Below are 26,179 nucleotides of genomic sequence, written 5' to 3' on the forward strand. Positions count from 1 at the left end.
CTAAGCACAGGAGTATTTGGGTTTTCCACTTTCACATTCCACTTCCTGTTAACCATTTGCCTACCGGGCACTTTTACCCCCTTCCTGCCTAGGCCAACTTTCAGCATTCAGTGCTCTCATGCTTTGAATGACAATTGCACGGTCATGCAACACTGTACCCAAACTAAATTTGTACAATTTTTTTGAGACAAATAGAGCTTTCTTTTGGTGGTATTTAATCATCACTGGGGGTTTTATTTTTTGCTAAACAAACTAAAAAAGACCAAAAATTAGAAAAAAAATTTTTCTTAGTTTCTGTTATAATGTTTTGTAAATACGTAATTTTTCTCCTCCACTGATAGGCTGCACTGATGGGCACTGATAGGCTGCACTGATTAGCACTGATGAGGCGGCACTGATAGGCAGCACTGATGGGCACTGTTAGGCAACACTCATGGGCATTGTTGGGTGGCATTGATGGGCACTGTTAGGTGGTACTGATGGGCACTGTTAGGTGACACTGAGAGGCACTGTTAGGCAGCACTGAGGGGCTCTGTTAGGTGGCACTGATGGGCACTGATAGGTGGCACTGATGGTCATTGATTCAACTGATGGGCACAGATTGCTTGCACTGATGGGCACTGATTGCCAGCACAGATTGGCACTACTGGCTGCACTGATGGGGCTACACTGATCACAAGGACACTGATGATCAGTGCCCTGATGATCTGTGTAGATGTCCCCCTGCGAAATGCCGCTTACCAGCTCCCCTCTCCTCACAACCTGTCAGCGCGCGGAGAGGACTGCTGATAACCGGCATGCCCTATTTACCAGGTGATCAGCTGTGATTGGACACAGTTGGTCATATGGTAAAATCGGCTGTGATTTACCAGTTCCTTAGTCATGTGATCAGCTGTGTCCAAAGGACACAGCAATCACGGATTGCGCGCAGTGTGTGCCCCAGGGGGCACGTGGGGGGTGTGGCTCTGGGAGGATGTCTATGGATGCTCTCCCAGAACTAGCCAGCCACGCTGTAGCCATCTTTTGGCTATAGCGCGGTCAGAAACTGGTTAAAGGATTGCACCACTGTCTCCTAGTTGCGGTCTTATTTTGTCACCCTGTGACGCAGGGTTCCGCAGAAGACTACTAGAGGCAAGGTCTGTGTAACGTTGAAACACATTACACAGGTATGGTCCACTGTTGGAAATATCAGGAAACCCACCTTAAGAAATGCCATTTAATGATGGGCTTCATGTTCAAGTTGAACATAAGTTTGACTTGAACAGGGGCCATTCATGTGTTCAGTGAAATGGTAAGGGTGTTCAGTGGGCTGTTCACTCACCATGTCCCACAGTGCACTACACGCTGATAGTGCATTGTGATTGGCTAAAGCAATGCACCTGACCACAGGGTGAGCTGGAAGCCATAATCATCACAATTATGACAAATCACGGCTTGAACTATCTTGCTTTGCATGTAATGAGTCTATCTCAAATATTAGTTTCACCTTTTAAGTTGCATTACTGAAATAAATTAACTTTTGCACGATATTCTAATTTTTTGAGTTTCACCTGTATATCTATAGATTACAAGTTGTCAAATATTGTATTGGATATAAGAAATGTTCCAAACAAACATATATTCAATCCTGTAGATGATGTCACCCATATGCAGAGTCCTTCTCTTTTCCCTGAGGAAGAAGTGAAGTCACTCCGAAACGCGTTGGATCAATTAGAAGAGTATCTCTACAATTTTTGTATATAAATGGTGATACCACAATATGTTTTATGGCCAGTCAAACAGTCATACTGGGCATCCTTCTCATGTATTTTCATATTCTGATGTTGATGCTGTACTATGATTCATTGTATTGTATGTCTGTGTTACAACAGTTAATTGACAAATAAAACTTTGTACTTTTTTAAATATTTCCTTGGTATAATTAAGCCTTCAAAGATAAAGTCATTTAAGTTATGTAGAGTAAATTAAAATCAGTTTATAGAATTTTATATTATAAATCTTAATTTTCCAAATTTAAAATAAAAGAGTTTGTTTGTAATTTAAAGATCAGTATTGTGTAAAATCAATAGGCAATAACCGGCAGACTTTGCCTGTCTTCTTGATTTGCTGGCTGAAGTTGCCTCTTTGCTATTTAGTGTCAGAACCTAATTCTCCTCGGGTACTGTAGTTACAAAGATGACAGTGACAGATCTGTCCTGGGAAAGCTTGTTGATTTTACAGAAAGGACACAGCAAAGATAAACGCCTACAGTTTATACATTTGTTCACTTTCAAGACTGCTTGCCAAAAATAAAAGAGTTGATAAGATAATTGTGTCATTTATGTATTTTTAGCGTCATTTCATTATCATCATGACCCTTATTATTTTCTGTTACCCTTCAATTAGCTGAAAACATGCCTAAAGTGGATAACTTTACAAATCTATATGGATAAAATGTTGATGTCACAAAATACAGCCACATTATATGTTTTAAAAAATGTATCATTTTAGCACACCATGTGCTCCAAGCGACTTTAGAAACCCAAAATGGTGCGCTGTCTCTGTAAATCATAATTAAATACACTGCCTATTGCATTAGTGTGTGCACCCCAATGCTCAAACACACGTGTGTGTATGTGTTTGTGTGTGTGTGTGTGTGTGTGTGTATATAGATATATATATATATTTATTATATATATAAAGGAACCATACCCCCAAAATAAGCGCCACATAGCAACCATCCAGGACCCATCCCTGGTGTCCTTTACAATATATATATATATAGGGGGTATGGTCCCTTTAAGTGAAAAATGTGCTACTCAGGGGTCTCACCCATCATGGGTGAGGTATCCCGGGGTAGTCATGTAGAGGAGAGAACTGCCTCGCAGTACTCTCCGTATTAGCAGAGATATATTCAGGAAACTGGAATTTTAGAAGTTCGGAGTGACGTTCGGGTGAGAAAAGAACCTCCGATCCTGACTATGGGAACTCCAGTCCCGATGTGGTTAAGCAGCCTCCAGGATGCAGCACAAAAACAGGAGGCTCTGAATGTCAGGTGTGGAGAGTAGAAGTCGAGAGAGAGAGAGAGCGAGAGAGAGAGAGAGAGAGAGAGAGAGAGAGAGAGAGACCTGTTGGAGTGCTGCATGTGTGCTGGGAGCTGCCAGACAGCCATTGTTGGACTGGGCTAACCTAGTGGGAAATCCCATCTATGAACTTTATGTTGCTTTATGTTTTTTTTGTGCTGAAGATCAGCAGCCTTTTCTGTTATTTTTTTCTGGAGTTAAGTGAATTTCATGTTACTACTTGGCTTGCACTTAAAGACCAATAAACACTTTTTATGTTTAAAATAAATGGCTTTGCATATGATCCTGTGGAGCTATACCTCCTGAATATCACAAAATGTACTACACTGCTCAAAAAAATTAAAGGAACACTTTTTAATCAGAGTATAGCATCAAGTCAATTAAAGTCTTGAGATATTGTACTGGTCAGTTAAGTAGCAGAGGGGGTTGTTAATCAGTTTCAGCAACTTTGGTGTTAATGAAATTAACAACAGGTGCACTAGATGGGCAACAATGAGATGACCCTCAAAACAGGAAAGGTTTTACAGGTGGAGGCCACTAACATTTTTTTCCCTACTCATCATTTCTGACTGTTTTTCACTAGTTTTGCATTTGGCTAGGGTCAGTGTCACTACTGGTAGCATGAGACGATACCTGGACCCTACAGAGTTTGCACAGGCAGTTCAACTCCTCCAAGATGGCACATCAATACGTGCCATTGCCAGAAGGTTTGCTGGGTTTCCCAGCACAGTCTCAAGAGCATGTATGAGATTCCAGGAGGTAGACAGTTACTCTAGGAGAGCTGGAAAGGGCAGTAGAAGGTCCTTAACCCAGCAGCAGGACCAGTATCTGCTCCTTTGTGCCAGGAGGAACAGGATGAGCACTGCCAGAGCCCTACAAAATGACCTCCAGCAGGCCACTGATGTGAATGTCTCTAACCAAAAAATCAGAAACAGACTTCATGAGGGAGGCCTGAGGGCCCAACATCCTCTAGTGGGCCATGTGCTCACTGCCCTCCACCATAGAGCTTGATTGCCATTTGCCATTGAACACCAGAATTGGAAGGTCCATCACTGGTGCCCTGTGCTTTTCACAGATGAGAGCAGGTTCACCCTAAGCACATGTGACAGACATGAAAGGGTCTGGAGAAGCCATGGAGAATGTTATGCTGCCTGTAACATCGTTCAGCATGACCGTTTTGGTGGTGGGTCAGTGATGGTCTGGGGAAGCATATCCATGGAGGGATGCACAGACCTCTACAGGCTAGACAATGGCACCCTGACTGCCATTAGGTATCGGGATGAAATCCTTGGAGCCATTGTTAGAACCTACACTGGCGCAGTGGGTCCTGGGTTCCTCCAGGTGCACGAAAATGCCCGGCCTCATGTGGCGAGAGTATGCAGGCAGTTCCTGGAGGATGAAGGAATTGATACCACTGAATGGCCCCCACGCTCACCTGACCTAAATCCAATAGAACACCTCTGGGATATCATGTTTTGGTCCATCTGACGCCACCAGGTTGCACCTCAGACTGTCCAGGAGCTCAGTGATGCCCTGGTCCAGATCTGGGAGGAAATACCCCAGGTCACCATCCGTCATCTCATTAAGAGCATGCCCCAACGTTGTCAGGCATGCATACAAGCACGTGGGGACCATACAAACTACTGAGTACCATTCTGAGTTGCTGCAATGAAATTTCAGCAAAATGGACTAGTCTGCTGCATAATTTTTTCACTTTGATTTTTGGGGTGTCTTTGAATGCAGTCCTCTGTAGGTTGATCGTTTTCATTTCCATCAAATGATAGGGAATTCTTACATTCCTAACACATTACTCAGTCCATATCCGTATCAAGGGCAGATTGACCATTCGAGCACTCGGGCACTACCCGAGGGCCCGGGGTCAGTAGGGGGCCCCATGAGATGCCCCTGGTACCTTTTCATTGGCTTTTTCATAGGCTTTTTTGGGTGTGGGCGAGGACACAGGGGCCCCATGATCCCCTATTGCCCGGTGGCCCCATGAGTTTTCAGTCCGCCCCTGATCAGTATAGATATCCAGCAGGAGATTTTTCTCCACTGAAATCTGATGTGTTTTCAAAGTGTTCCTTTAATTTTTTTGAGCAGTGTATACTGCCAAAAGTATTGGGACACCTGTCTTTGCACATACATGTAAACTTTAATGGCATCCCAGTCTTATTCCATAGGGTTCAATATTGAGTTGACCCACCCTTTGCAGCTATAAGAACTTCAACTCTTCTGGGAAGGCCGTCCACAAGGTTTAGAAGCATGTCTATGGGAATATTTGACCATTCTTCCAGAAGCACATTTGTGAGGTCAGGCACTGATCTTAGATAAGAAGGCTTGGCTTGTAGTCTCCATTCAAATTCATCCCAAAGGTGTTCTGTTGGGTTGACAACAGAACTGTGCAGGCCAGTCAAGTTCCTCCACCCCAAACTCTCTCATCCATGTCTTTATGGACCTTGCTTTGTGCACTGGTGCAAAGTCATGTTGGAACAGGAAGGGGCCATCCCCAAACTGTTCCCACAAAGTTGGGAGTATGAAATTGTCCAAAATGTCTTGGTATGCTGACGCCTTAAGAGTTTTCTTCAATGAAGCTAAGGGGCCAAGCCCAACCCCTGAAAACCAACCCCACACCATAATCCTCCCTCCACCAAACTTTACACTTGGCACAATGAAGTCAGGCAAGTATCATTCTCCTGGCAACCGCCAAACCCAGACATATCCATCAGATTGCCAGACAGAGAAGCGTGATTTGTCACGCCAGAGAACATGTCTCCACTGCTCTAGAGTCCAGTGATGGCGTGCTTTACACCACTGAATCCAATGCTTTGCATTGCACTTGGTGATGTAAGGCTTGGATGCAGCTGCTCGGCCATGGAAAACCATTCCATGAAGCTCTCTATGCACTTGTTGTGCTAATCTGAAGGCCCCATGAAGTTTGGAGGTCTCTAGCTATTGACTCTGCAGACAGTTGGCAACTTCTGCACACTCTACTCTTTAGCATGTTCTGACCCTGCTTTGTCATTTTCCGTGGCCTACCACTTGGTGGCTGAGTTGCTGTTGTTCCCAGTTGCTTCCACTTTGTTATAATCCCACTAACAGTTGACTGTGGAATATTTAGTAGCAAGGAAATGTCACAGATGGACTTATTGCACAGGTGGCAACCTATCACGGTACCACGCTTGAATTCACTGAGCTCCTGAGAGCGACCCATTCTTTCACAAATGTTTGTAGAAGCAGTCTGAATACCAAGGTGCTTGATTTTATACACCTGTGGCCATGGAGGTGATTGGAACACGTGAATCCAATGATTTAGAGGGATGTCCCAATACTTTTGGCAATATAATGTATATATACTGTATATATATATATATATATATATATATATATATATATATACACACACAGCGGGTAAAATAAGTATTGAAATTGTCACAATTTGTCTCAGTGGGCCATTCTAGCAGCTGTATTTTCTTTTTTTGAAACCAGTTCAGAGTTTCCTTGGCTTTGTGTTTGGGATCCTCGTTTCATGTTCATCATCCTGGTAGATGGCAGCAGATTTTTATCAACAATGTCTTGGTACATTTTTCCATTCATCCTTCCTTCAATGATATGAAGTTTACCAGTACTGTATGGTGAAAAACAGCCCCACACCATGATGTTCCCACCTCCAAATTTTACCATGGTATGGTGTTTTTGAGGTGATGTGCAGTGCCTTTTGGCCACCAAACATGGTGTGTATTATGGCATCCAAAGTATTCAATTTTGGTCTCATCTGACCAGACTATATTCTCCAAGTATTTCACAGGGTTGTCTAAATGTTGTGCAGTAAAGTTTAAATGAACTTCAACGTGCTTTTTCTTCAGCAATGGAGTCTTGCGTGGTGAGCGTGCATACAGGCCATGGTGGTTGAGTGCATTAGTTACTTTTTTCTTTGAAATAATTGAACATGGTAATTCCAGGTTTCTCTGAAGCTCTCCACAAGTAGTCCTTGACTATTGGACAACTCTTATGATAATTCTTTTCACTCTTCTGTCAGAAATCTTGTGAGGAGCACCTGGTTGTGGCCAGTTTATAGTGAAATTACATTGTTTCCGCTTCCGGATTATGGCCCCAACAGTGCTCACTGGAACATTCAGAAGTTTAGAAATTCCTCTATAACCAATGCCATCAGTATGTTCTGCAACAAGGTTGCAAAGGTCTTGAGAGAGCTCTTTGGTTTTACCCATGTTTGTGTGACACCTTGGTAATGAGACCATCAGTTGAGACTGAACCAGCTGATATTAATTTGCACTGATAAGGGCAGGATTGCTTTCTAATTCCTGATAAATTTCAGCTGGTGTCTTGGCTTTTCATACCTTTTTGCATGTGTTCAATATTTTTTCCCAGAGTCATTCCATTTTTATTACATATAACTTTAATTCTGAACGTATTTATTTTGATTTATTTGTATGTATGGATTGCGTGGGTTGTTGCCAACATGTAGTTAACATTTCATGTCAATAGCACCTTTAGAAATATACAATTAGGTCCATATACTGTATATTTGGACGCAGGCACAATTTTTGTTTTTTGCAGGTATTTACCAAAACATATTCAAGCTATAGTTTATAATGGATATGGGCTGAAAGTGCATAATTAATGTCCAATCAACTTTGCTGCATTTGGCTGAATCTGGGCCAAGGGGTTGAAAAAAAAAATGAACCGATAGATTGACTTGTGTACAACTAGCTAGCCCGATTAAAATTTGACTGAACTGGCTGAGTTTCTATCCATGTATGCTCAACTTTCATTTTACAGAAAACATCAAAATGTGTAAATTGATTTGACTTCCTATATTTCTGGATCTGCTGAACATTCTGAAATGCAGTTTTCACCAATGGAAATTTTCATTAAATGCTCATAGTAACTTATTAACGTTTCTTTTGTGTGTGTGTGTGTGTGTGTGTGTGTGTGTGTGTGTGTGTGTGTGTGTGTGTGTGTGTGTGTGTTTTTTATCAAAAATTATTTTTTTCAAAATGTTATCACATCTGATTTATTCCTCCTGTGTGTCACAGATGAGACAGTAAAAACTAATTTGCCGGAACATTGTACAGATGTTGGCTGTTCCAGAAATGCCCTCTCCTCCACCTTCTGTATAGGGGTCACCTTACCCAGATGGACTTGATTGGTCAACATTAAACTTCCTAATGTCCTAAGCATCTCCTACAAACTTACAGCTAAAAATAATTTTCTTTACTTTCTCCCTTTCTACCTGCTGACTTTTTACTTTGTCTAACATAACACTATTTAAAAAAAAAATACTACTTTGAAAATTTGGTTTTAAAGCAATATAAATACAAAATGAAATCCTAAACTCTAAATACACAGAAAATATACATATAAGGTGTCTGTTTTACCTCCCAAAGGATTTGTATTTATGTTCACTCAAGTCTAAAATTTTCATACATGGAATAAGAACAAAGCCATCCTTCTATAGCATGTACTTATCTCAGTCCAGATAACTAAGTGTAATTTCTATCTGCTGCCTGGTTCCTCTGCTATCTGTATGAGTCACTTCTGATAAGTTTTCCTGGTACCAAGAGAACCTCCAGCAGATTGACAGCCTCAGCTCTGTTCCTGTGTGCTTTGTGGAGGAGGGTGTGTCTCTTCCTTCCAATCAGCTCTTAGAACTTTCCTCACTGAGCTCTGCAGTGTGTAATTTCAGCTGTCCGACACATTTTTTCTGACAGCTCAGACAAGCTGTGTAAATTCCGGACTTTGCATGGATGGCGAGAAGAGAGGAGTGTTGTTAAATACGTGGAAGCATATGTTTAATCTCCAAATATCACCTGAGGCCAGTCACTTCACTGGGTATATGTAAAAGTTTGCAACCACTTCAAATAATACAAATAGGTCTTGTCTCTCCCCCAGCCTGTGACTGTACAAAGAAGGAGCAGCAACATACTGATGATCTAATTTTTTTGTCACTGTGTACTCTCCTCCTATCAACATGTCCCGTGTTAACATATGTGTGCTGCAGCAGATCTGAATGGCTCCTTGTACTGCTTATCTCTTCCTTTTTCTTTCTAAATATGAACACAACTCTGAACTTGTGCCCAAAAAAACACACACAGGGGTGAAAAGAGTATACACTAAAACTGAATGTGTTCTCCCTGACTTACCATGCCTTATTCTGAACTGTGGGGTTTATTTACAAAAGCAGTGTTCCGTGAGCCAGAGGGGTCCCATTGCTTGCTTTTATCTGGCCCTTGAGGTGCTATTTTGCCACTGATACAAGGCACTGTTCCCTCCACTGACACCAACAAACGCCATTATTCCTACCATTGACACCAACAATGAAGTGCCATTCCTCCCACTGACACCAGTGATGGGGCACTATTCCTCCCACTGACACCAATGATGGGGCTCTTTTCCTCCCACTGATGCCAACAATGGAGCACTATGTCTTACCCAGATACCAACAATGGGGCACTATTCCTTCCACTGATACCAATGATGGGGCATTGTTTACTCCGAGAGCATTTTCTAATCACACTGATCACAGTCCAGCCCTCCGAAAAGTCTGAAGGACAGTAAACTGGACCTTTGTTTGGAAATTTGTAGATCCCTGTACTAAAGGCAAGTAGACTGTTTACTTTTCAAGGGAATGCTCTCCACAGCTTAGTGAATGAGATGAAGCTCTGATGATTTCCATAATCCAACCATTTGCATGGTTTTTTTTTATTTTCCTTGAACATGCTTGGGCATTTTTTTGCAAAATGAAATTTCCCCACAATCACTAAACTCTAAGGAAAATGCCCTTGTATAGGAAATGTAAGTATACAGCAGATTTGTCTTTAGAAAATTAACATATGTGTCTCTATATGGAGAAACAGGTCTCTAGGTAAAAGCAGGCAGTTGCTTCCTCATGTCAGAGCCACCATTATTGAGAACAGTGAGAAGCACAATAGTGAATTGACCAAATCTCACTGCAGATTTCCTGAGACTAATAGTAGAGGTAGCAGTGTCTTAGATTTGGCACACTAGATACACCGCTATGAGGCTGTAGGCACAAGAGTATCTAGGCACTCTCAAAATACGAGAAAGTACACTGCTATTTTTTCAGATAAATTTCATTAAAAAAGTAAATTTGTTATGGTCTTGCTTTGGCATGAATAACACATCTGGATGTTCCCTATACAAAGCAAGTCTTCTCTTTTTGAGTTCAGATCTGCTTTAACTCACCTTTAATATTCTTTTGAAACAAAACTCCAGCCATTTTGTTGGATAAGATGGGGAAGGGTTAGAATGTCTATTTAATTTCAAATACTGTCTATGTTCTCATAAAGTGATTTCTCATGGTTTCCTGTTCTGTTTGACAATGGTCATCTGGAAGGGAAGTGTGGGGAAACTTCTCTCATGTGGACAGAGACAGCAACAACATTCTGAGAAGAAATATTGAAATCATCCTGGGATAACCATCAACTAAACACATTTATGGTGGAATTTTCAATATGAAGATTATAATATACTTTAAATATGTGTAGTTGAAGGTAAGTATGTAAGTACTTAAATACTTTTAAAGCCTACCTTTTTAATTAATTTGAAAATTAAAAAAGCATATATCAGCAGCACCTAAACATCATCACTACGTATATCAAAAAAATAAAAACATCTGCACAAGATTTTCCAATCAAGAATATACAGTGACCAACCTTTTGGCGCACCAATAATTTATATATATATGAAAAAATAGTCCACTGATCACTACTCCACCATTTACTGTATATTATTTCCACAGAAATAGTTTGATCTCCAAGTAATAAAAGCTTAGGTTAGCTTTGTTATTCAGTAGATTACCCCAAACTGATGGATAATTGTGTCAAACAAAAATGGTAATCATTGTTTGAAAATACATTTATGGTTGTATGGTATTCATATACTGTATATCTAAACAAATGTTTCCTCTTAACCGGTAATGGCTTTTTGAGATATCACAATAATATTATGGATAATAACCATTAAGAAAGAACCCTGAATACTCAAAAGGTTAAAATAACTAAAGTTCCTCCAGCATAGTCAATTACCCTCTTGTGGGGTTTTGCATGAAAACAAGCTTATGTCAGTAGCATTCAGAGCGGCAGAAGTATTCAAGAGGCTAATTGACCATACTGGAGGAACTCTAGGTATTTTCAACCTTTAGAGTATTGAGAGTGCTCTCTTGATGGTTAATATCCACAATGCCATTGTGATATCTCAAATGAACTATTACCAGTTAAGAAGAACAATTCCTATTGATATTTAAATGCTTACCATAAAGGCTTCTCCAAATCACGATTACTTATTTTTTTTGACACAATTACCCATCACTTTGGAGTCATCTCCTGAATGTTAGAGCTAACCTAGACCTTTATCACTATAAAGCATAAATAAAGGTAAACCTTTTTATATATGGATAGAACAGAGAGGATTTAGAACTTTTGTAAATTTTTTATTGCTTCTATGACACCATTAAGGCGATTCACCCTCTCTGTTTGTCCTGTTTATCTTTATAATGAAGGGTAAAAGTGAAAGAAAATCACCAATTTCTGTCCCCAGAACAGAAATATTGGGGAAGTCTTCCAACAGAGACACGAGTTCTGGCAATCCTGGTGACAACCAGGGATTCCCTGACTTTGGAAGGATTTCCTCTCACTTTTTTGGCTATGAAACCATAAGTGAAGGAAAATCTCCCCAATTGGACACAGGTGGCGAAAAAAAATGTTGACAGGGTTTATAACTCTCTGTTACTCTATTCAAAATAAAAAAAAAACGTTTACATGGTGTAATTTACATTTACATTGTTTAGTGGTCATCCAAGAACTCCTTTTTTCACCTATAAAAATGATTGATGTGCCTAAAGGGTGGTTGCTGAATGCACCCAATTGGATGGACCTCTGTAGATTTTCTTTATATACTTTGATATATGTTGTGATAATGTTTAGGTGCCATGTGCTTTTTTAGAGATTCTAATTTTAGCACATTAATAAAAAGTTTAAATATTTGTAGTTGATGGTGACTGTGCATGCCTTTTTGAGTACATTTAAATCTTGACCAATAAAATCTCACCAGAAGTTCTAACCCTTCCCTTTCCTACTAGAAGATGTGTTTTTATTGCAGTGGTCCTACTGGGGGGATATTTCACATTCTTTCCTATTCTTCCTGACACCTGTTAAATAGACAGAGAATGAGGAGAAATCTACAGAGGACCTAGCCTTTCCATGCTCCGTCGAAGACTAAAGAAAAAAGTTTGGGCTTTAAAAGAAAGTTTTAATGGGTCATACTGGCAGCAGTTGAAAATGAGCATTGCAAAATGATACATCGAAAACAATCTTACTAAAGTCATTAAACTGCATCTGACTTTATTCCATGTGACATCAATGTTTTCATAAAGTCATAGCTCGTTGCATGAATTTCAAAGGGTAGGCTTTTAGATAAGTTTAAATGAAGCATTTAGAACTTTGTATTAATAGATGGAATATATCCAGCATTTTAGAATTATGTAATGTTTTTGCTTTTTACTTACATACCCTGCGTGAAGGTCAGGAAACAGTGTTTGTGTATAAATATTTATGCAATCTTTTGCTCTATAAACTTGCAATGAGGCAGACGTTGCTTAGAATTCAGCAGTTATTTACACACCCATAATCCACTCATCCGCTCTAGACCTTCTTCTTGGTGTCTTTCTTCTCCATGTTCTTTGTGGTCCATGGTGCTTAGAGCAGGGTAAACCCAGGGATCATGGCCTGTGGTCAGAGCACAGTTAGGTCCAAACACCCATGAGGGGGTCCCAGGTGGATGCCAACTGACCCTTAGATTCCACATCCTCGGGAGTTCAGCATCGCCTGCTCTCACCCAGGACCATCACCCAACATATTGGTAAATTCTAATATCGCTTCTCGGCCTTTTGGCTAAGATCAGGTGTAGTATCTGTTCTTATCAGTGTCCAGTGGGGGTGCTCCCGACCATTCTAGCTTTGCGGGGATGGTTGTTGTATAGTACCCTCACTGGTATGATGGGGGTCCGGAAGGCTAGTACCGGAGGGACAGAAACCGGGGAGCGCCACGAGTTAAGCTGGGGCCCCGGGAGTAATTCCTCTGGGAAGACTGGAAAGACCCAGTACCTCCTGATTCGGACGGATCTACCTTGGTCTGGCCAGGGGCTGGGGACGCAAAAAGTCCGCAAACTCAGTGCCCCCTGGGGAAGACGCTCTCAGGGGTGTCACTAGTAACACTTGGGTGTGGGACCCCACGGTGTGAAGATGACACATGGCCACTGTTTTTCACCTCTTTTTGCACAGCGCCCTAAGGACCAGGTCTTTTGGCTAAGTCCAGGGCAATTTTTGCTACGGGCCTCAGGGCCTGGTCTGTGCACATTTCGGCACGGTACCATTTTTTTATTTTATTTACTTTACTTTATTTATTTATTATGCACTCCCACGTTTGTCACTTTTTTCTTTGCCTTATGTGTGTGTTTTTCACGGATGGAGGGTGTGGGTCCTCGGGCCTACCCTGAAGTCTAGGGGGAGGATGTGTGGCCATATGGTTCCTTCCTCCCCTGATCCCTAGAGGACTCTTCTTCGGGAGAGTCCCCTTGCCTAGTACTGAATGTCCGGCTTTGGCTGGGCATAGGGAACGGTGGTCCACCAGGCCTTTTGGCCAGGAGGACCAAGTGGGAACCTTGTCCCCGTCAGGAGCTTCGTGCCCCGGGGGATCAGGGTAAGCGGTCCAAGCCCCTTTAGGGGTAGGACACAGCACACCCCTAAGTGCACTTTTTCGTGTGGTGTTTTGCACTTGCACATTTTTTGTGAACACTTACGGGTTTTTACGTTATAGTTGCACGTTTGCGGACTTAAAAAAAAAATTGGTAAATTCTAATTTAGCTCCATTGTCTTTCTGTTCTATAGTATTCCAGTGTGGGTCCTGTTCCACAGACCCAACTTCAAGGTCTCACCTGTTTTGGCATGATCCTGCACGATTCCTGTTCCACACATCTAGCTCTCAGGCCTAATTCGTACCATGGTGTTTCACCCTCCTAACATCCGTCAGACAATATACATTTTTTGGGTACACCTACTGCCTCAAAACAAAAACAAATGGTGGCCACCAGAACCTATAGCTGGCCTTTGCACCAAGTAGCACATGGAAGGGTCTCCCCTTGGTTTTTCCAAACAGTGAAGCTGGAGATACCACCCTGACACACAGGCAAAGGGTTGCTTGACTGCAATGTGTTGTCTTGAACTTTTTTTAATTTAGGAAGGCATCCTCAAAGAGGGATAGGAGGTATCTGAAAACTAGACTTCCACATTCATTGCTTGCCTGTGTATTTAAATGTCAGTTGTCAATGTAAATGTCAAAATAAAACTTAGCACATGTTTAGCACCTGTCCTTAGTCCCGTACCGAGGAAACATAATTTTAAGAAAATATAATGAAGCAAGGTTAATAGTGATAATTTTGACATTTTTCTATTGCTTGAAAAACTTCTCTAAAACATAAAATTCCCCTTTAAAATATTCTACAATGAAACTTTTTTTTACTACAATGCATAAAACATATAAAATGTATACTACATTACTCAGAAGGCATACATTTCTGCATTATTACCCCCATATCCCCTTTCAGTCCACTTTTTTTGAGCAATAGGATGCTGTCGAGGACAATAAAAACATCTTCTCTAGCTTCCCTAATGGATTTCTCTGCATCATAACTTCTGCAGTGATCACATAAGCATCAAGGAATAACGTTACAGGACTGTAAGTTCCTCAGTATGGTCTATTAACCTATCAGAAGGATGAGAAATGTGTCATACATTCAACGTTTGCTGAACAAAAAGCTATTCTTTTATGGCAACGTTCCTTCTTGAAGGCAATCGATTGCCACCGGTTATTTTAGTTGAATCCAATCTGAATATGTTGGATCAAAGAGCCTATTTTAAAAGTGTCGAGTTCAAAAATAGCTTGGCTGTGAGTATGATATGAAGAATAAAATGGCTTGTACTCTCAGTGGGCTCTTTAATAATTTTAGCAAGCGAGTTTGGAGGTACGACCTTTCAATTAAGGATTTTTCAAGTGGATTTGTAAAGAGGAGAAAATACATATGTTCACACCTGATTGCAGAATGTACCAAGCCCGTTCTGCTTTAAAGGAAGTACATGACTTGTGGTATATAGAGGTATTATTTTTTTCATTTGTTATATATTATATACGGTATAGATAGTTTTTTATACTGTACTTATACAGTGTATATAGATAAATAGATCATATATATATATATATATTTTTTTTTTTCCTGTATACTATATTAATATAGCATCAACTTATTGTGCAGATTACCTAACCTTATCCATTCTGCCCCAAACAAACTACAGGATCATGTGCCCACTCTCACAACAAATGCACTGTACAGGGCGAAATTTAGCGTAGACATTTTTGTGGATTTGTTTTTTTATTGTGGACGTGTTAGGTTGTTAAAAAAACATGCAAGTCCTTTAAAAACAGGACAAAATAACTGTTACATACAAGAACATTTTCCCATGTTTTATCCATTAAAAAGGTTGCTTTATTCCTTTAAAGTAGTTGTAAACCTCAGACATGGAATCTGAACAAAGCATATCCCTCTATTGTGTGTACTTGTCTTAATTAGGAGCACTGAGTGTCATTTCTGTCTGCTGTTTCATTCCTCCGCTATCAGCATGAATCACTTCTGACAACGTTTCCTAACACCAAGAGAAAATGGTGAAAGGGGAGGGACCTCCAGCAGATCGGCAGCCTCAGCCTTGTTCCTGTGTGCTGTATGGAGGCTGTGTGTGTCCCTATTCTCCAATCAGCTCTCAGATCTTCCCTCACTGAGCCTTGCATTGTGTAATTTCAGCTCTCCGCCCCCTATTTTCTGAACACTCATACAGCTTTATAAATTCAGCACTTTGAAGGGATGGAAAGAAGAGAACACTGCCTATAAACAGGTAGAACTTATGTAGGAGGATTAGAATAATCTCTGTGTATCATTTGAGGCCAGTCACTTCACTTGGGTATATGTAAGGGTTTACAACCACTTTAAAATTGTCAATCGAATGTTAGGGGAAATCCTAAAGAATTGAGGTGTCACAAGAAAAAGAAAGTAGGGGAAGTGTCCCAATGGGAACATGTTCAGGTGACAACTGTCTATTATGAGAATTCCCATCATTTGGTTGCTGTTTCCTCTGGCTTCATGTTGGTTTGCCAAGGCAGGGCTTGGGAACAAATCTCCCTAGCAGGACACAGACAGAAAAAAGCTGGCACAGGGTTTTATCCCTTCCCTAATCTATTCAAAACTCAAAAATAGTTTGGCTATAAATTCACTATAATACTTTATCTAACTTATCTTGCTAGTTGAGCCAGCTAAAATCCATAATGGCTCATCAATTAAAGTAAGGAAAGGACACATTATAGAAGATGCCTTGCCTTGTACTGTTCACATGATATATATCATATTTTTTTTTCCTGAAGCTATCATTGCTCATTAACTATTTCCACAACAAAATTTAATGGTTTTTTCACCACTTGACCTCCTGAAGGTTTTACCCCCGTCATGACCAGCGGATTTTTTGTTTTTCCGCACTGTGTTACATTAACTTGCAATTGCTCAGTCATACAACATTGTACCTAAATCAAATTTATATCATGTTTTTTTCCACACAAATAGAGCTTTCTTTTGGTGGTACTTGATCACCACTGGGTTTATTATTTTCTATTATATAAACAAACACTTTTTTAAAAAAAAGCTATTTTCTAATTTCTGTTATAAATCATTTAAAAAGAAAAAAAAAATCAAACTTCTCCATAAATTAAGAAAAATGTATTCTGCTACTTGTCTTTGGTAAAAAAAGAAAAATCCCAATAAGGGTATATTAAATTGGTTTGTGTGAAAGTTATAGCATCTACCAATGGTGGTATATACAGTATACTGAAATTTACGCAGCTATACTGGGAATGGCAGTGATATGCAACTTATAGTGGGACTGTGATAGTGTGGCCGGCAATCAGGCACTAACAGACCCTCGCTGGGAGGGGCACTAACTTAATAACTGATACTGACATCAATAGTGAAACTTATACAGTAATCAGATATAATACTGTACATTGTCACTATACTAATTACACTTTCTGGGAGGGGGTTAACATCAAGGGCAATCAAAGGGTTAACAAGTGTAAAGTGTGCTGCTTTTACTTATAGCTCTGGCTGTTTTTTCCTCGCTTTGCGGGGAGAAGAAACAGCCAGATCGCTGATCTATGTACAGAGCCCTGTGTGTTTATAAACACAGGGCCCTATGCTGTGATTGGCTACAGCCGATCAGCAGATCTCAGCCATAAGTAATTGTATGGGATCTGCTGACAAAATCTCGATGTAGCCAGTGACAGCGTTAGTTAGCAGCAGCTGTGCACATGTGCACCCCAAACCTGGAACAGGCTGGATGACGTACATGTACGTGATCCAGCCTGCCCACAGTATATGTGCTGTGGGTGGGCAGGAACTGGTTAATGAATATAGAGATGTGTTATTATTTATGTCTTATGTTATGTTATTATTTATGTCTGTTATTATTTCTGCCTGAAGTTCGGCCTTATGTACATACATTGGAAATGCCTATCTCAGTCTCTAAAGAAGAGAGGACAAATAAAATCTAACATCCTTCCAATGTACGTAGTTGACCCGAAACTTATTTTTTATTTTCACTTCAAAATTGGCGCTTTCTATAAGTGTCTCCAAACTAAAACTTTCCTTTTCAAAAGCAGCTGACCAAAGAGTTAAACAGAATAATCTGCTTTATCTGCATAATATCTTTCTGGAATGGAGTGTCAGTGGGTATGAATGTAATAATTCTCGACAGGAGTTGGTCTGCACCTGCTACAATCAAACCTTGATGTGGTTCTATACCATGCGAAGAAAATGAGGATCTGGAACAATGAGCGAGGCCCATTCAGGGGCCCCATTGTAGCGCAATCTGCTGCTGTGACGTCTCCGGTGAAAACTCACTTTCATTTGCAGCAGCGTGGGGCTCATTTCTGATGGACAAAAGAAAAAGGAAATGAAATTGAAATGCATAAATGAACTGTGAAGTAATAATTATAATTGCTGGAAAGTTGTCAAAACGCTCCACCGCCGAGCGCATATTTCTGCATCAAAAGAGCTTTTTTGTAACAAATGTCAAAAAATTCAGCACAGGCTGTTAACAAGGAACAATGGCATTAATTGGCAATAAACCTACAAAATATACATAGAGGATACTGTTCACAGGTGTCTTATCATGTAACAGCGAGGAGCAGCTGGTACAGTAACATTTTACTATTGTCTATTGAACTTCCTACAATAGGGACCATCTTTATCTTTACTGCGCAGACCGCAAGGGATGGGTCTGGCTTTCATCATGCCGGTACACACCTCACAAGATACCCATGCCGAGCAGATAACAAGTTCACTCTACAAGAGAGACTTTGAAGTTTAAGTCTTGGTTCACACTACTGCAATCTGAAAGTGGAGTAACTTACAGGTGAAACTCGAAAAATGTGAATATCGTGCAAAAGTTCATTTATTTCAGTAATGCAACTTAAAAGGTGAAACTAATATATGAGATAGACTCATTACATGCAAAGAAAAATAGTTCAAGCCGTGATTTGTCATAAGTGTGATGATTATGGCTTACAGCTCATGAAAACCCCAAATCCACAATCTCAGAAACTTAGAATATTGTGAAAAGGTGCAATATTCTCGGCTCAAAGTGTCCCACTCTAATCAGCTAATTAAGCCATAACACCTGCAAAGGGTTCCTGAGCCTTTAAATGGTCTCAATCTGGTTCAGTAGGAATCACAATCATGGGAAAGACTGCTGACCTGACAGTTGTGCAGAAAACCATCATTGACACCCTCCATAAGGAGGGAAAGCCTCAAAAGGTAATTGCAAAAGAAGTTGGATGTTCCCAAAGTGCTGTATCAAAGCACGTTAATAGAAAGTTATGTGGAAGGGAAAAGTGTGGAAAAAAAAAGGTGCACACGCAGCAGGGATGACCGCAGCCTGGAGAGGATTGTCAGGAAAAGGCCATTCAAAAGTGTTGGGGACTTTCACAAGGACAGGACTGAGGCTGGAGTCAGTGCATCAAGAGCCACCACACACAGACGGATCCTGGACATGGGCTTCAAATGTCGTATTCCTCTTGTCAAGCCGCTCCTGAACAATAAACAACATCAGAAGCGTCTCACCTGGGCTAAAGAAAAACAGACCTGGTCTGTTGCTCAGTGGTCCAAAGTCCTCTTTTCTGATGAGAGCAACTTTTGCATCTCATTTGGAAACCAAAGACCAAGAGTATGGAGGAAGAATGGAGAGGCACACACTGCAAGATGCTTGAAGTCTAGTGTGAAGTTTCCACAGTCTGTGTTGATTTGGGGAGCCATGTCATCTGCTGGTGTTGGTCCACTGTGCTTCATTAAGTCCAGGGTCAATGCAGCCGTCTACCAGGAGATTTTGGAGCACTTCATGCTTCCTTCTGCAGACAAGCTTTATGGGGATGCTGACTTCATTTTCCAGCAGGACTGGGCACCTGCCCACACTGCTAAAAACACCAAAACCTGGTTCAATGACTGTGGGATTACTGTGCTTGATTGGCCAGCAAACTCGCCTGACCTGAACTTTAAAGAGAATCTATGGGGCATTGCCAAGAGAAAGATGAGAGACATGAGATGGAACAATGCAGAAGAGCTGAAGGCCGCTATTGAAGCATCCTGGTCTTCCATAACACCTCAGCAGTGCCACAGGCTGATAGCTTCCATGCCACGCCACATTGAGGCAGTAATTGCTGCAAAAGGGGCCCAAACCAAGTACTGAGTACATATGCATGCTTCTACTTTTCAGAGGTCCGATATTGTACTATGTACAATCCTTGTTTTATTGATTGCATGTAATATTCTAATTTTCTGAGATTGTGGATTTGGGGTTTTCATTAGCTGTAAGCCATAATCATCACAATTATGCAAATCACGGCTTGAACAATCTTGCTTTGCATGTAATGAGTCTATCTTATATATTAGTTTCACCTTTTAAGTTGCATTACTGAAATAAATGAACTTTTGCACAATATTCAAATTTTTTGCGTTTCATCTGTACAGTGTGACTTTGCCAGGCAGCTTCCTCGCGACTTGAGTACTACTTTGATGCAACTTGATGCGACTTTGAAGTGACTTCAGCGAATGGCTGGGTAATCTTCATGTATTGTCGATTCCAAATCACATCAATATACAGTAGATGAGGATCCAACTTGGAGGCGACTTCCATTAAAGTCTATGGCCACAAGTCGGATGGAAGTCACCTTGAAGTAGTACAGGTACTTTTTCTAAAGTTAGGGTGACTTTAGTAGTGCTAAGACAGCTCTCATTGTCTAACACGGGATCTCCCTTGTCATGTGACTTGGGGTCTTACAAGTCGGATCCCAAGTCGCGGAAGTGTCAGCCGAGCCTTAGTAAACCCTAACAATGAATTTCTCTAATTTGCTCCCCTTTGGTTCATTAAAGTGTTACAAAACCCAGGATCCTGCATTCACTATATCTGGCCTTCCACAGTACACAGAACATGGAAATTCAATAATTTTAACAAATATAAACAGCTATATACCTTTTCTCATCAGCAGTATATAGCAGTCTTGTGACTTCTATCAGTGTCCGGCTGAGCACTGGTTAATCTTTTAGGCGTTTTCATTCTCCTCTGACTGTCCTATGAGGCTGTGGGACCCCTGACCCTCAGTCTGGACAGTGCTGATTGGTCCTGTGCTGATCAAATGCACCCTCCCCCCCAAAAAAAGCCTCTCTAGCAACACACACCAAACTGAGCATGTGCAGCTTGCTCCCAAGGCTTTGTTCTATCAGCAGATGGATTGGGGACAGTAGAAGAAGGGGAGGATCATAGAAGACAGGATCAAACATCCTTTTTTACAAAATGCGGAGGATTAACCCCTTAGGTTCCACAGTGAGTATAACAAGCATGCTTTGCTGCAAATACAGACTGATTTTACTGTTGTGGGTTTAATAACACTTTACACATACCATTGAAAGCTTTTGCCAAAAATACCTAATGATCCTGCCAAAAATACAGTGCATTTGGACTCCACTATGTTATCCAAACTGTTTCATAGTTATAAAACACCTAGGGGTTGATTTACTAAAAGCAAGCTGACTGTGCACTTTAGAAGTGCAGTTCCGCCACAGGGAAAGTTCTGCTGACTTCCATCATCCAATCATGTGCAAGCAAAAATGCTGTTTTTTATTTTCCTGGGATTGGGTATTCTTTGTAAAGAGAAGTTGTACCGTATTTGCTAATCTTTGGAGCAATTTCACTTTGCAGAGTGCAACTGCACTTGCAAAGTGCACAGTCTATTTTCCTTTAGTAAATCAACCCATCTCATGTACTAGGGTGATGACCCTTCCATTGATACAGGTCAGTGAGTGGGCATTGTCACCCTAGGAAGTGGGGTTCTGGCAGGATCACCAAGTCAAAATAAAGGAAAAATCCTGAAAAAATAATGCAATTACCACATCTAGAGACTGATAAGATGCAATATACTAAACTTTACCCACTTCACTACTGGTATTCATTTATGAAGGGCAGAGTGGTTGACCCACTTAAAGTGGAACTTTACGGAAAAAAATGGTGAACAGGCAGAAATTTTAGTGCAGAAGAGACATGCTTTGTCTCTTCAGCATTAAATTTACTTATCTGCCTGTCCACCCCTGTACAGTGAGCTGCACATACGCAACTCACTGTACAATTTCGGCAACACCGAATCGGACTGAACTCTTGCGCATGCATGTGAGTGATGTCATTCCCACCTGGCCAATGAAAACGGCCAGCAATCAAGACCTTGAAGCCAGCCTCCTGGAGATGTCAGTGGCTGGGCGGCGAACAGCCGCATTGCTGGAGCCGAGGTGAGTATAGGTCTGCTTTAACCACCTCCCATCCGGCCCATGTACATAAACGGCCGGACAGGAGAAGTGCAGGAGTGGGTTGCTGTTCATAAACAGCGCCTGCATTTACAGCCTGTGCGAGCTCCCTGGGAACACGCGGCACCGCGATCCAGTGTACGCTGTGTCCAGCGGAACACCGAACGCTGTATGGGCCCTCTGTGTGAGGTCCCAATTCCTGACACTTCCTGACATCATTGCTTACTACTAGTGAAGTACTAGTGAAGTCTGTGAATGATCACAGAGATCACATGGTACAGGGCTATTCATAACAGCCTTGTGCCATGTGACATGGTGTTACCAATCACAGCTCTCACAGTATTTCTCAGTGGCTGCAAGAATGCAGCCAGAGAGAAGGTGAAATTATTGCTTTTACAGCCTTTATGGATGTAAAAGCAATCAGTGTAAAAAAAATAAAAAAAAATAGAAAAAATTCTTCATCACCCCCCACAAGTAGTACAGTGTCACTATGGTGACACTGTACTGCTAGGGTGATGGTATGTTAAAAAAAACATAAATAATAGTATAAAAATGTAAAATAAAAATTTTAAAAAATTAGAAAAATTATAATTTTTGCTTATAAACTAATGTTTTTTTTTTTTACTAAATATAACTGAATAAATTTTGTCCAAGATTTATGAAGAAAGATTATTTATTTGCAAAATGTATAAGAAAAACACTTTTTTTAAAACATTTTTGGACTTTTTCATTTATATAGCAAAAAAAATAAAAATCCTAGTGGTGAATAAATACCACCAAAATAAAGTTTTATCTGTCCCAAAAAGTGTTAAAAAATTCATACGGGTACAGTGTTGCATGACCGCGCAATAGTCATTCAAAGTGAGATAGCGCTGAAAGCTGAAAATTGGCCTGGGCAGGAAGGGGGTGAAAGTGTCCGGACATGAAGTGGTTAGGGACCAGGCACTTTCTTGTTCACATGAAACAATCAGTTTTGTTGCTAGAATATTACTTAGAACCCCCAAACATTCTATATATATATATATATATATATATATATATATATATATATACACACATACACACATATATATATATATATATATATATATATATATATATATATATATAAATAATTATTTTTTTAAGCAGAGTCCCAAGATAAATTAATTTGTGGGTTTTTCAATTTTTTTATCTCACACGGTATTTGTGCAGCGGTTTTTCAAATGCATTTTTTTGGGTAAATTTAATGCAAAAAAAACACAACACATAACCCAATTTTTGTAAAATATAAAAGGTTATGTTACGCTGAGTAAATAGATACCAAACATGTCACGCTTGTCGATACTAAAATTGCGCACGCCCGTGCAACGGTGACACATGACAAAAATGTTCTTTACAGAGGAGATCTGGTACTAGAATTACTGCCCATGATCTGATGTCCATTTTGATGCTTCACATGTGTAGGACAATCGTCTTTGTGTGCAAGCATGGGAGAACGGGGGCACTTTTTTTTTATCACTTTTATTGCTGTCACAAAGAATGTAAACATTCCTTGTGACAGCAATAAGCTGGTGACAGGTACTCTTTATGGAGGGATCTGGGGTCAATGAGACCCCAAATCCCTACTCTGCCCTTAAAGCATTCAATCACACCAAGATCAGTGTGATTGAACACTTTTATTTTTTAAAAATGGCACCATGTATTTCAGAGTAAACCAGAAGTGATGTTAGGTCATCTAGTTTACTAATAAACGGAGCCAAACAAAGCCAATCTGGTCTTTGTCTGGCTCCTTGACTAGCCTAGAGGTTCAACGGGACTCCCAGTGGGATGGGAGCTCTCATTAAAGCTGTGGAAGGCGGCAGAAGAAGGGAGGTCCCGGAAAAGCCACTTGAAGACCGGTGACGTACCAGGTAAGAAACTGGTCGGCAAGTGGCCAGTGGTATCTATAAATGTCATTGAAGAAAGCCCTGGCAAGTGGCCATTCTGCCCATTAACGCTTTCACTGCCAGAGTGGTTTTGGATTTTTTGCACAAGTTTAAAAAAAGAATTACAGATCCCCAATGGATTGCCCATTATGTTTCTACTAGTCATTTTTCTGCTAGAAAATTACGTAGAACCCCCAAACAATATATAACGTCTGAAAGGAAAGGTCGTGGAGAATAAATTGGCGGTAGTTCCAATTATTTTCATGTCATATGACATTAGATAAAAGGTTTATCAAGCAAACAATTTTAGTAAAATATACACTTGCTTTAGGGCACCCAATTTTGGTAGAATATAAAAATTGAGTTTGAGGTGAGTAAATAGATATCTATATCAAGCGTAAGCCTGTGAAATGGTTATAAACTTGGATACCCTTGGATGCATTTTCCACAGATGATGATTTAAAAGCCCCTACAGGTCATCAGTTGAAGACTAACAATGAATAATGGGCCTAGAACCATTGCTCTCACTCTAGTGTGCGCGGAGATATGTAACATGTGTAGTATAATCAACTTCTCATGCGTAGGCACCCCTGACACATGTGTTTACATTCCTATGTGCATATATATGGGGTAAGGGGCTCAAAAATTGGGGGGGGTTAAGGTTTAGGTGTTTCTTTATTTTTTAACTTTTTTCCCCTAAACTTTATTTTCATAACATACGGGAGCTGCACGAGTGATACTATTTTGTTATTATAGGTTCTCTGTAATAAAAAGCTAATTAAACTACAGGATCACAGAATGCACTCCAATAGATTGCTGTCCAGCCACAGCATTGAGCAAAGAACATGACAGCTGAAACCGTGATGTAATACACATCACTTCTGAGTTCTTACAAGGTAGGAAATTGACATTTGCTGGTCTCCCTCCTCATTACCTGATGGCACTCACCATTCCTATCCCAGGTCTGCAAATGGGACAGTGGAGCCCAAGAAACATGATGGAGGAACTGCACCACCAGGCGTGTGTAGAAGTGTTTGGGGGACTGTACATCAGTTTTAGTCCAGAGGGCACCAGAAGGAACTATGACCAGTTCACCCATTGAACTAAACTCCAGATGCTCGGAAGTAATTTGTTCAGTGGCGGTATTACTACCACAATCAAATGGGACTCGTTGGGGCTCATTGGTTGCTAGGATGCTGGAGGTCATTGGCATCTTAGCAACCAATGAAACATCCTTGTCCCCATCCAGCTGCTTGCTTAGGGTTAGGATTCATTGGCCAAGAGCTGAGTGTAAAAAAAGGGACTAAATATGGCCATGGCTCGTGGCCAAATAAAACATTATGCATAATATTGGGAGCGGCAAAACTGAACTTAGCTTAAAAAGAAGAAAAGATGCAAGAGCTTTCAGCCAATCACCTGCTATTTTTGAGCCTATTAGGTTGTTTTAAGATACCCCTGTGGTTGTGTGATCCTAAAAACTCAAAAATGTAGTGATCAGTAAGTTTCATATCAGTACAACTGCATGCTAACAAAATACTTAATCTATCCCGAAGCACCAGGAGAAATTAAAAAATCAAATCTAGTTTTATGAGCCACGGGCTGCAAGCAAACACACGGCGATACCAGCCCAACAGGGTGCTTAATTATTATGTTCATTAGCTTGTCATTAGCTTATCATTTGCATACCTTATGTGTGTGTGAATGTTCCTCTGAAGAATAGAAAATGATAACACTCTGCGCAACAAAAAAATTAGTGTCCAATCCGCAAACGACAGCAAAATCACTGTTAGCTCCATAATTGCTTAACATTTTCATTGTGCCACGTGTGGTACTTCTATGGGTCAATCATGATTTCTAAATTTTGTTAGCTGAACTTGGAACCTGATTTAGATTGGTCAAAGATGGACTAAAGGTGGATATACAGTCATGGCCGAAATTGTTGGCACCCTTGATATTTTTCCTGAAAATCAAGTATTTCACACAAAAAAGGTATTGCATTAACACATGTTTTGCTATACACATGTTTATTCCCTTTGTATGTATTGGAACAAATATAAAACAGAGGCAGAAAAGCAAATATGACATAATGTCACACAAAACCCCAAAAATGGGCTGGACAAAAGTATTGGCACCCTTAACTTAATATTTGGTTGCACACCCTTTGGAAAACATAACTGAAATCAGTCGCTTCCTATAACCATCAATAAGCTTCTGACACCTCTCACCCGGAAT

General features: G+C 40.5%; 1 pseudogene; it reads left to right on the top strand.

The window, feature by feature from the left end:
* The first annotated feature begins 12,971 nt into the window (after positions 1-12,971).
* On the top strand, positions 12,972-13,087 carry LOC149441373 (U2 spliceosomal RNA; annotated as a pseudogene).
* Positions 13,088-26,179: the final 13,092 nt, after the last annotated feature.

The sequence above is a fragment of the Staurois parvus genome, unplaced genomic scaffold (assembly GCF_062004578.1).
Source record: "Staurois parvus isolate SC_StPar_1 unplaced genomic scaffold, SC_StPar_1.0 ptg000997l, whole genome shotgun sequence".
Classification (NCBI taxonomy): Eukaryota; Metazoa; Chordata; class Amphibia; order Anura; family Ranidae; genus Staurois; species Staurois parvus.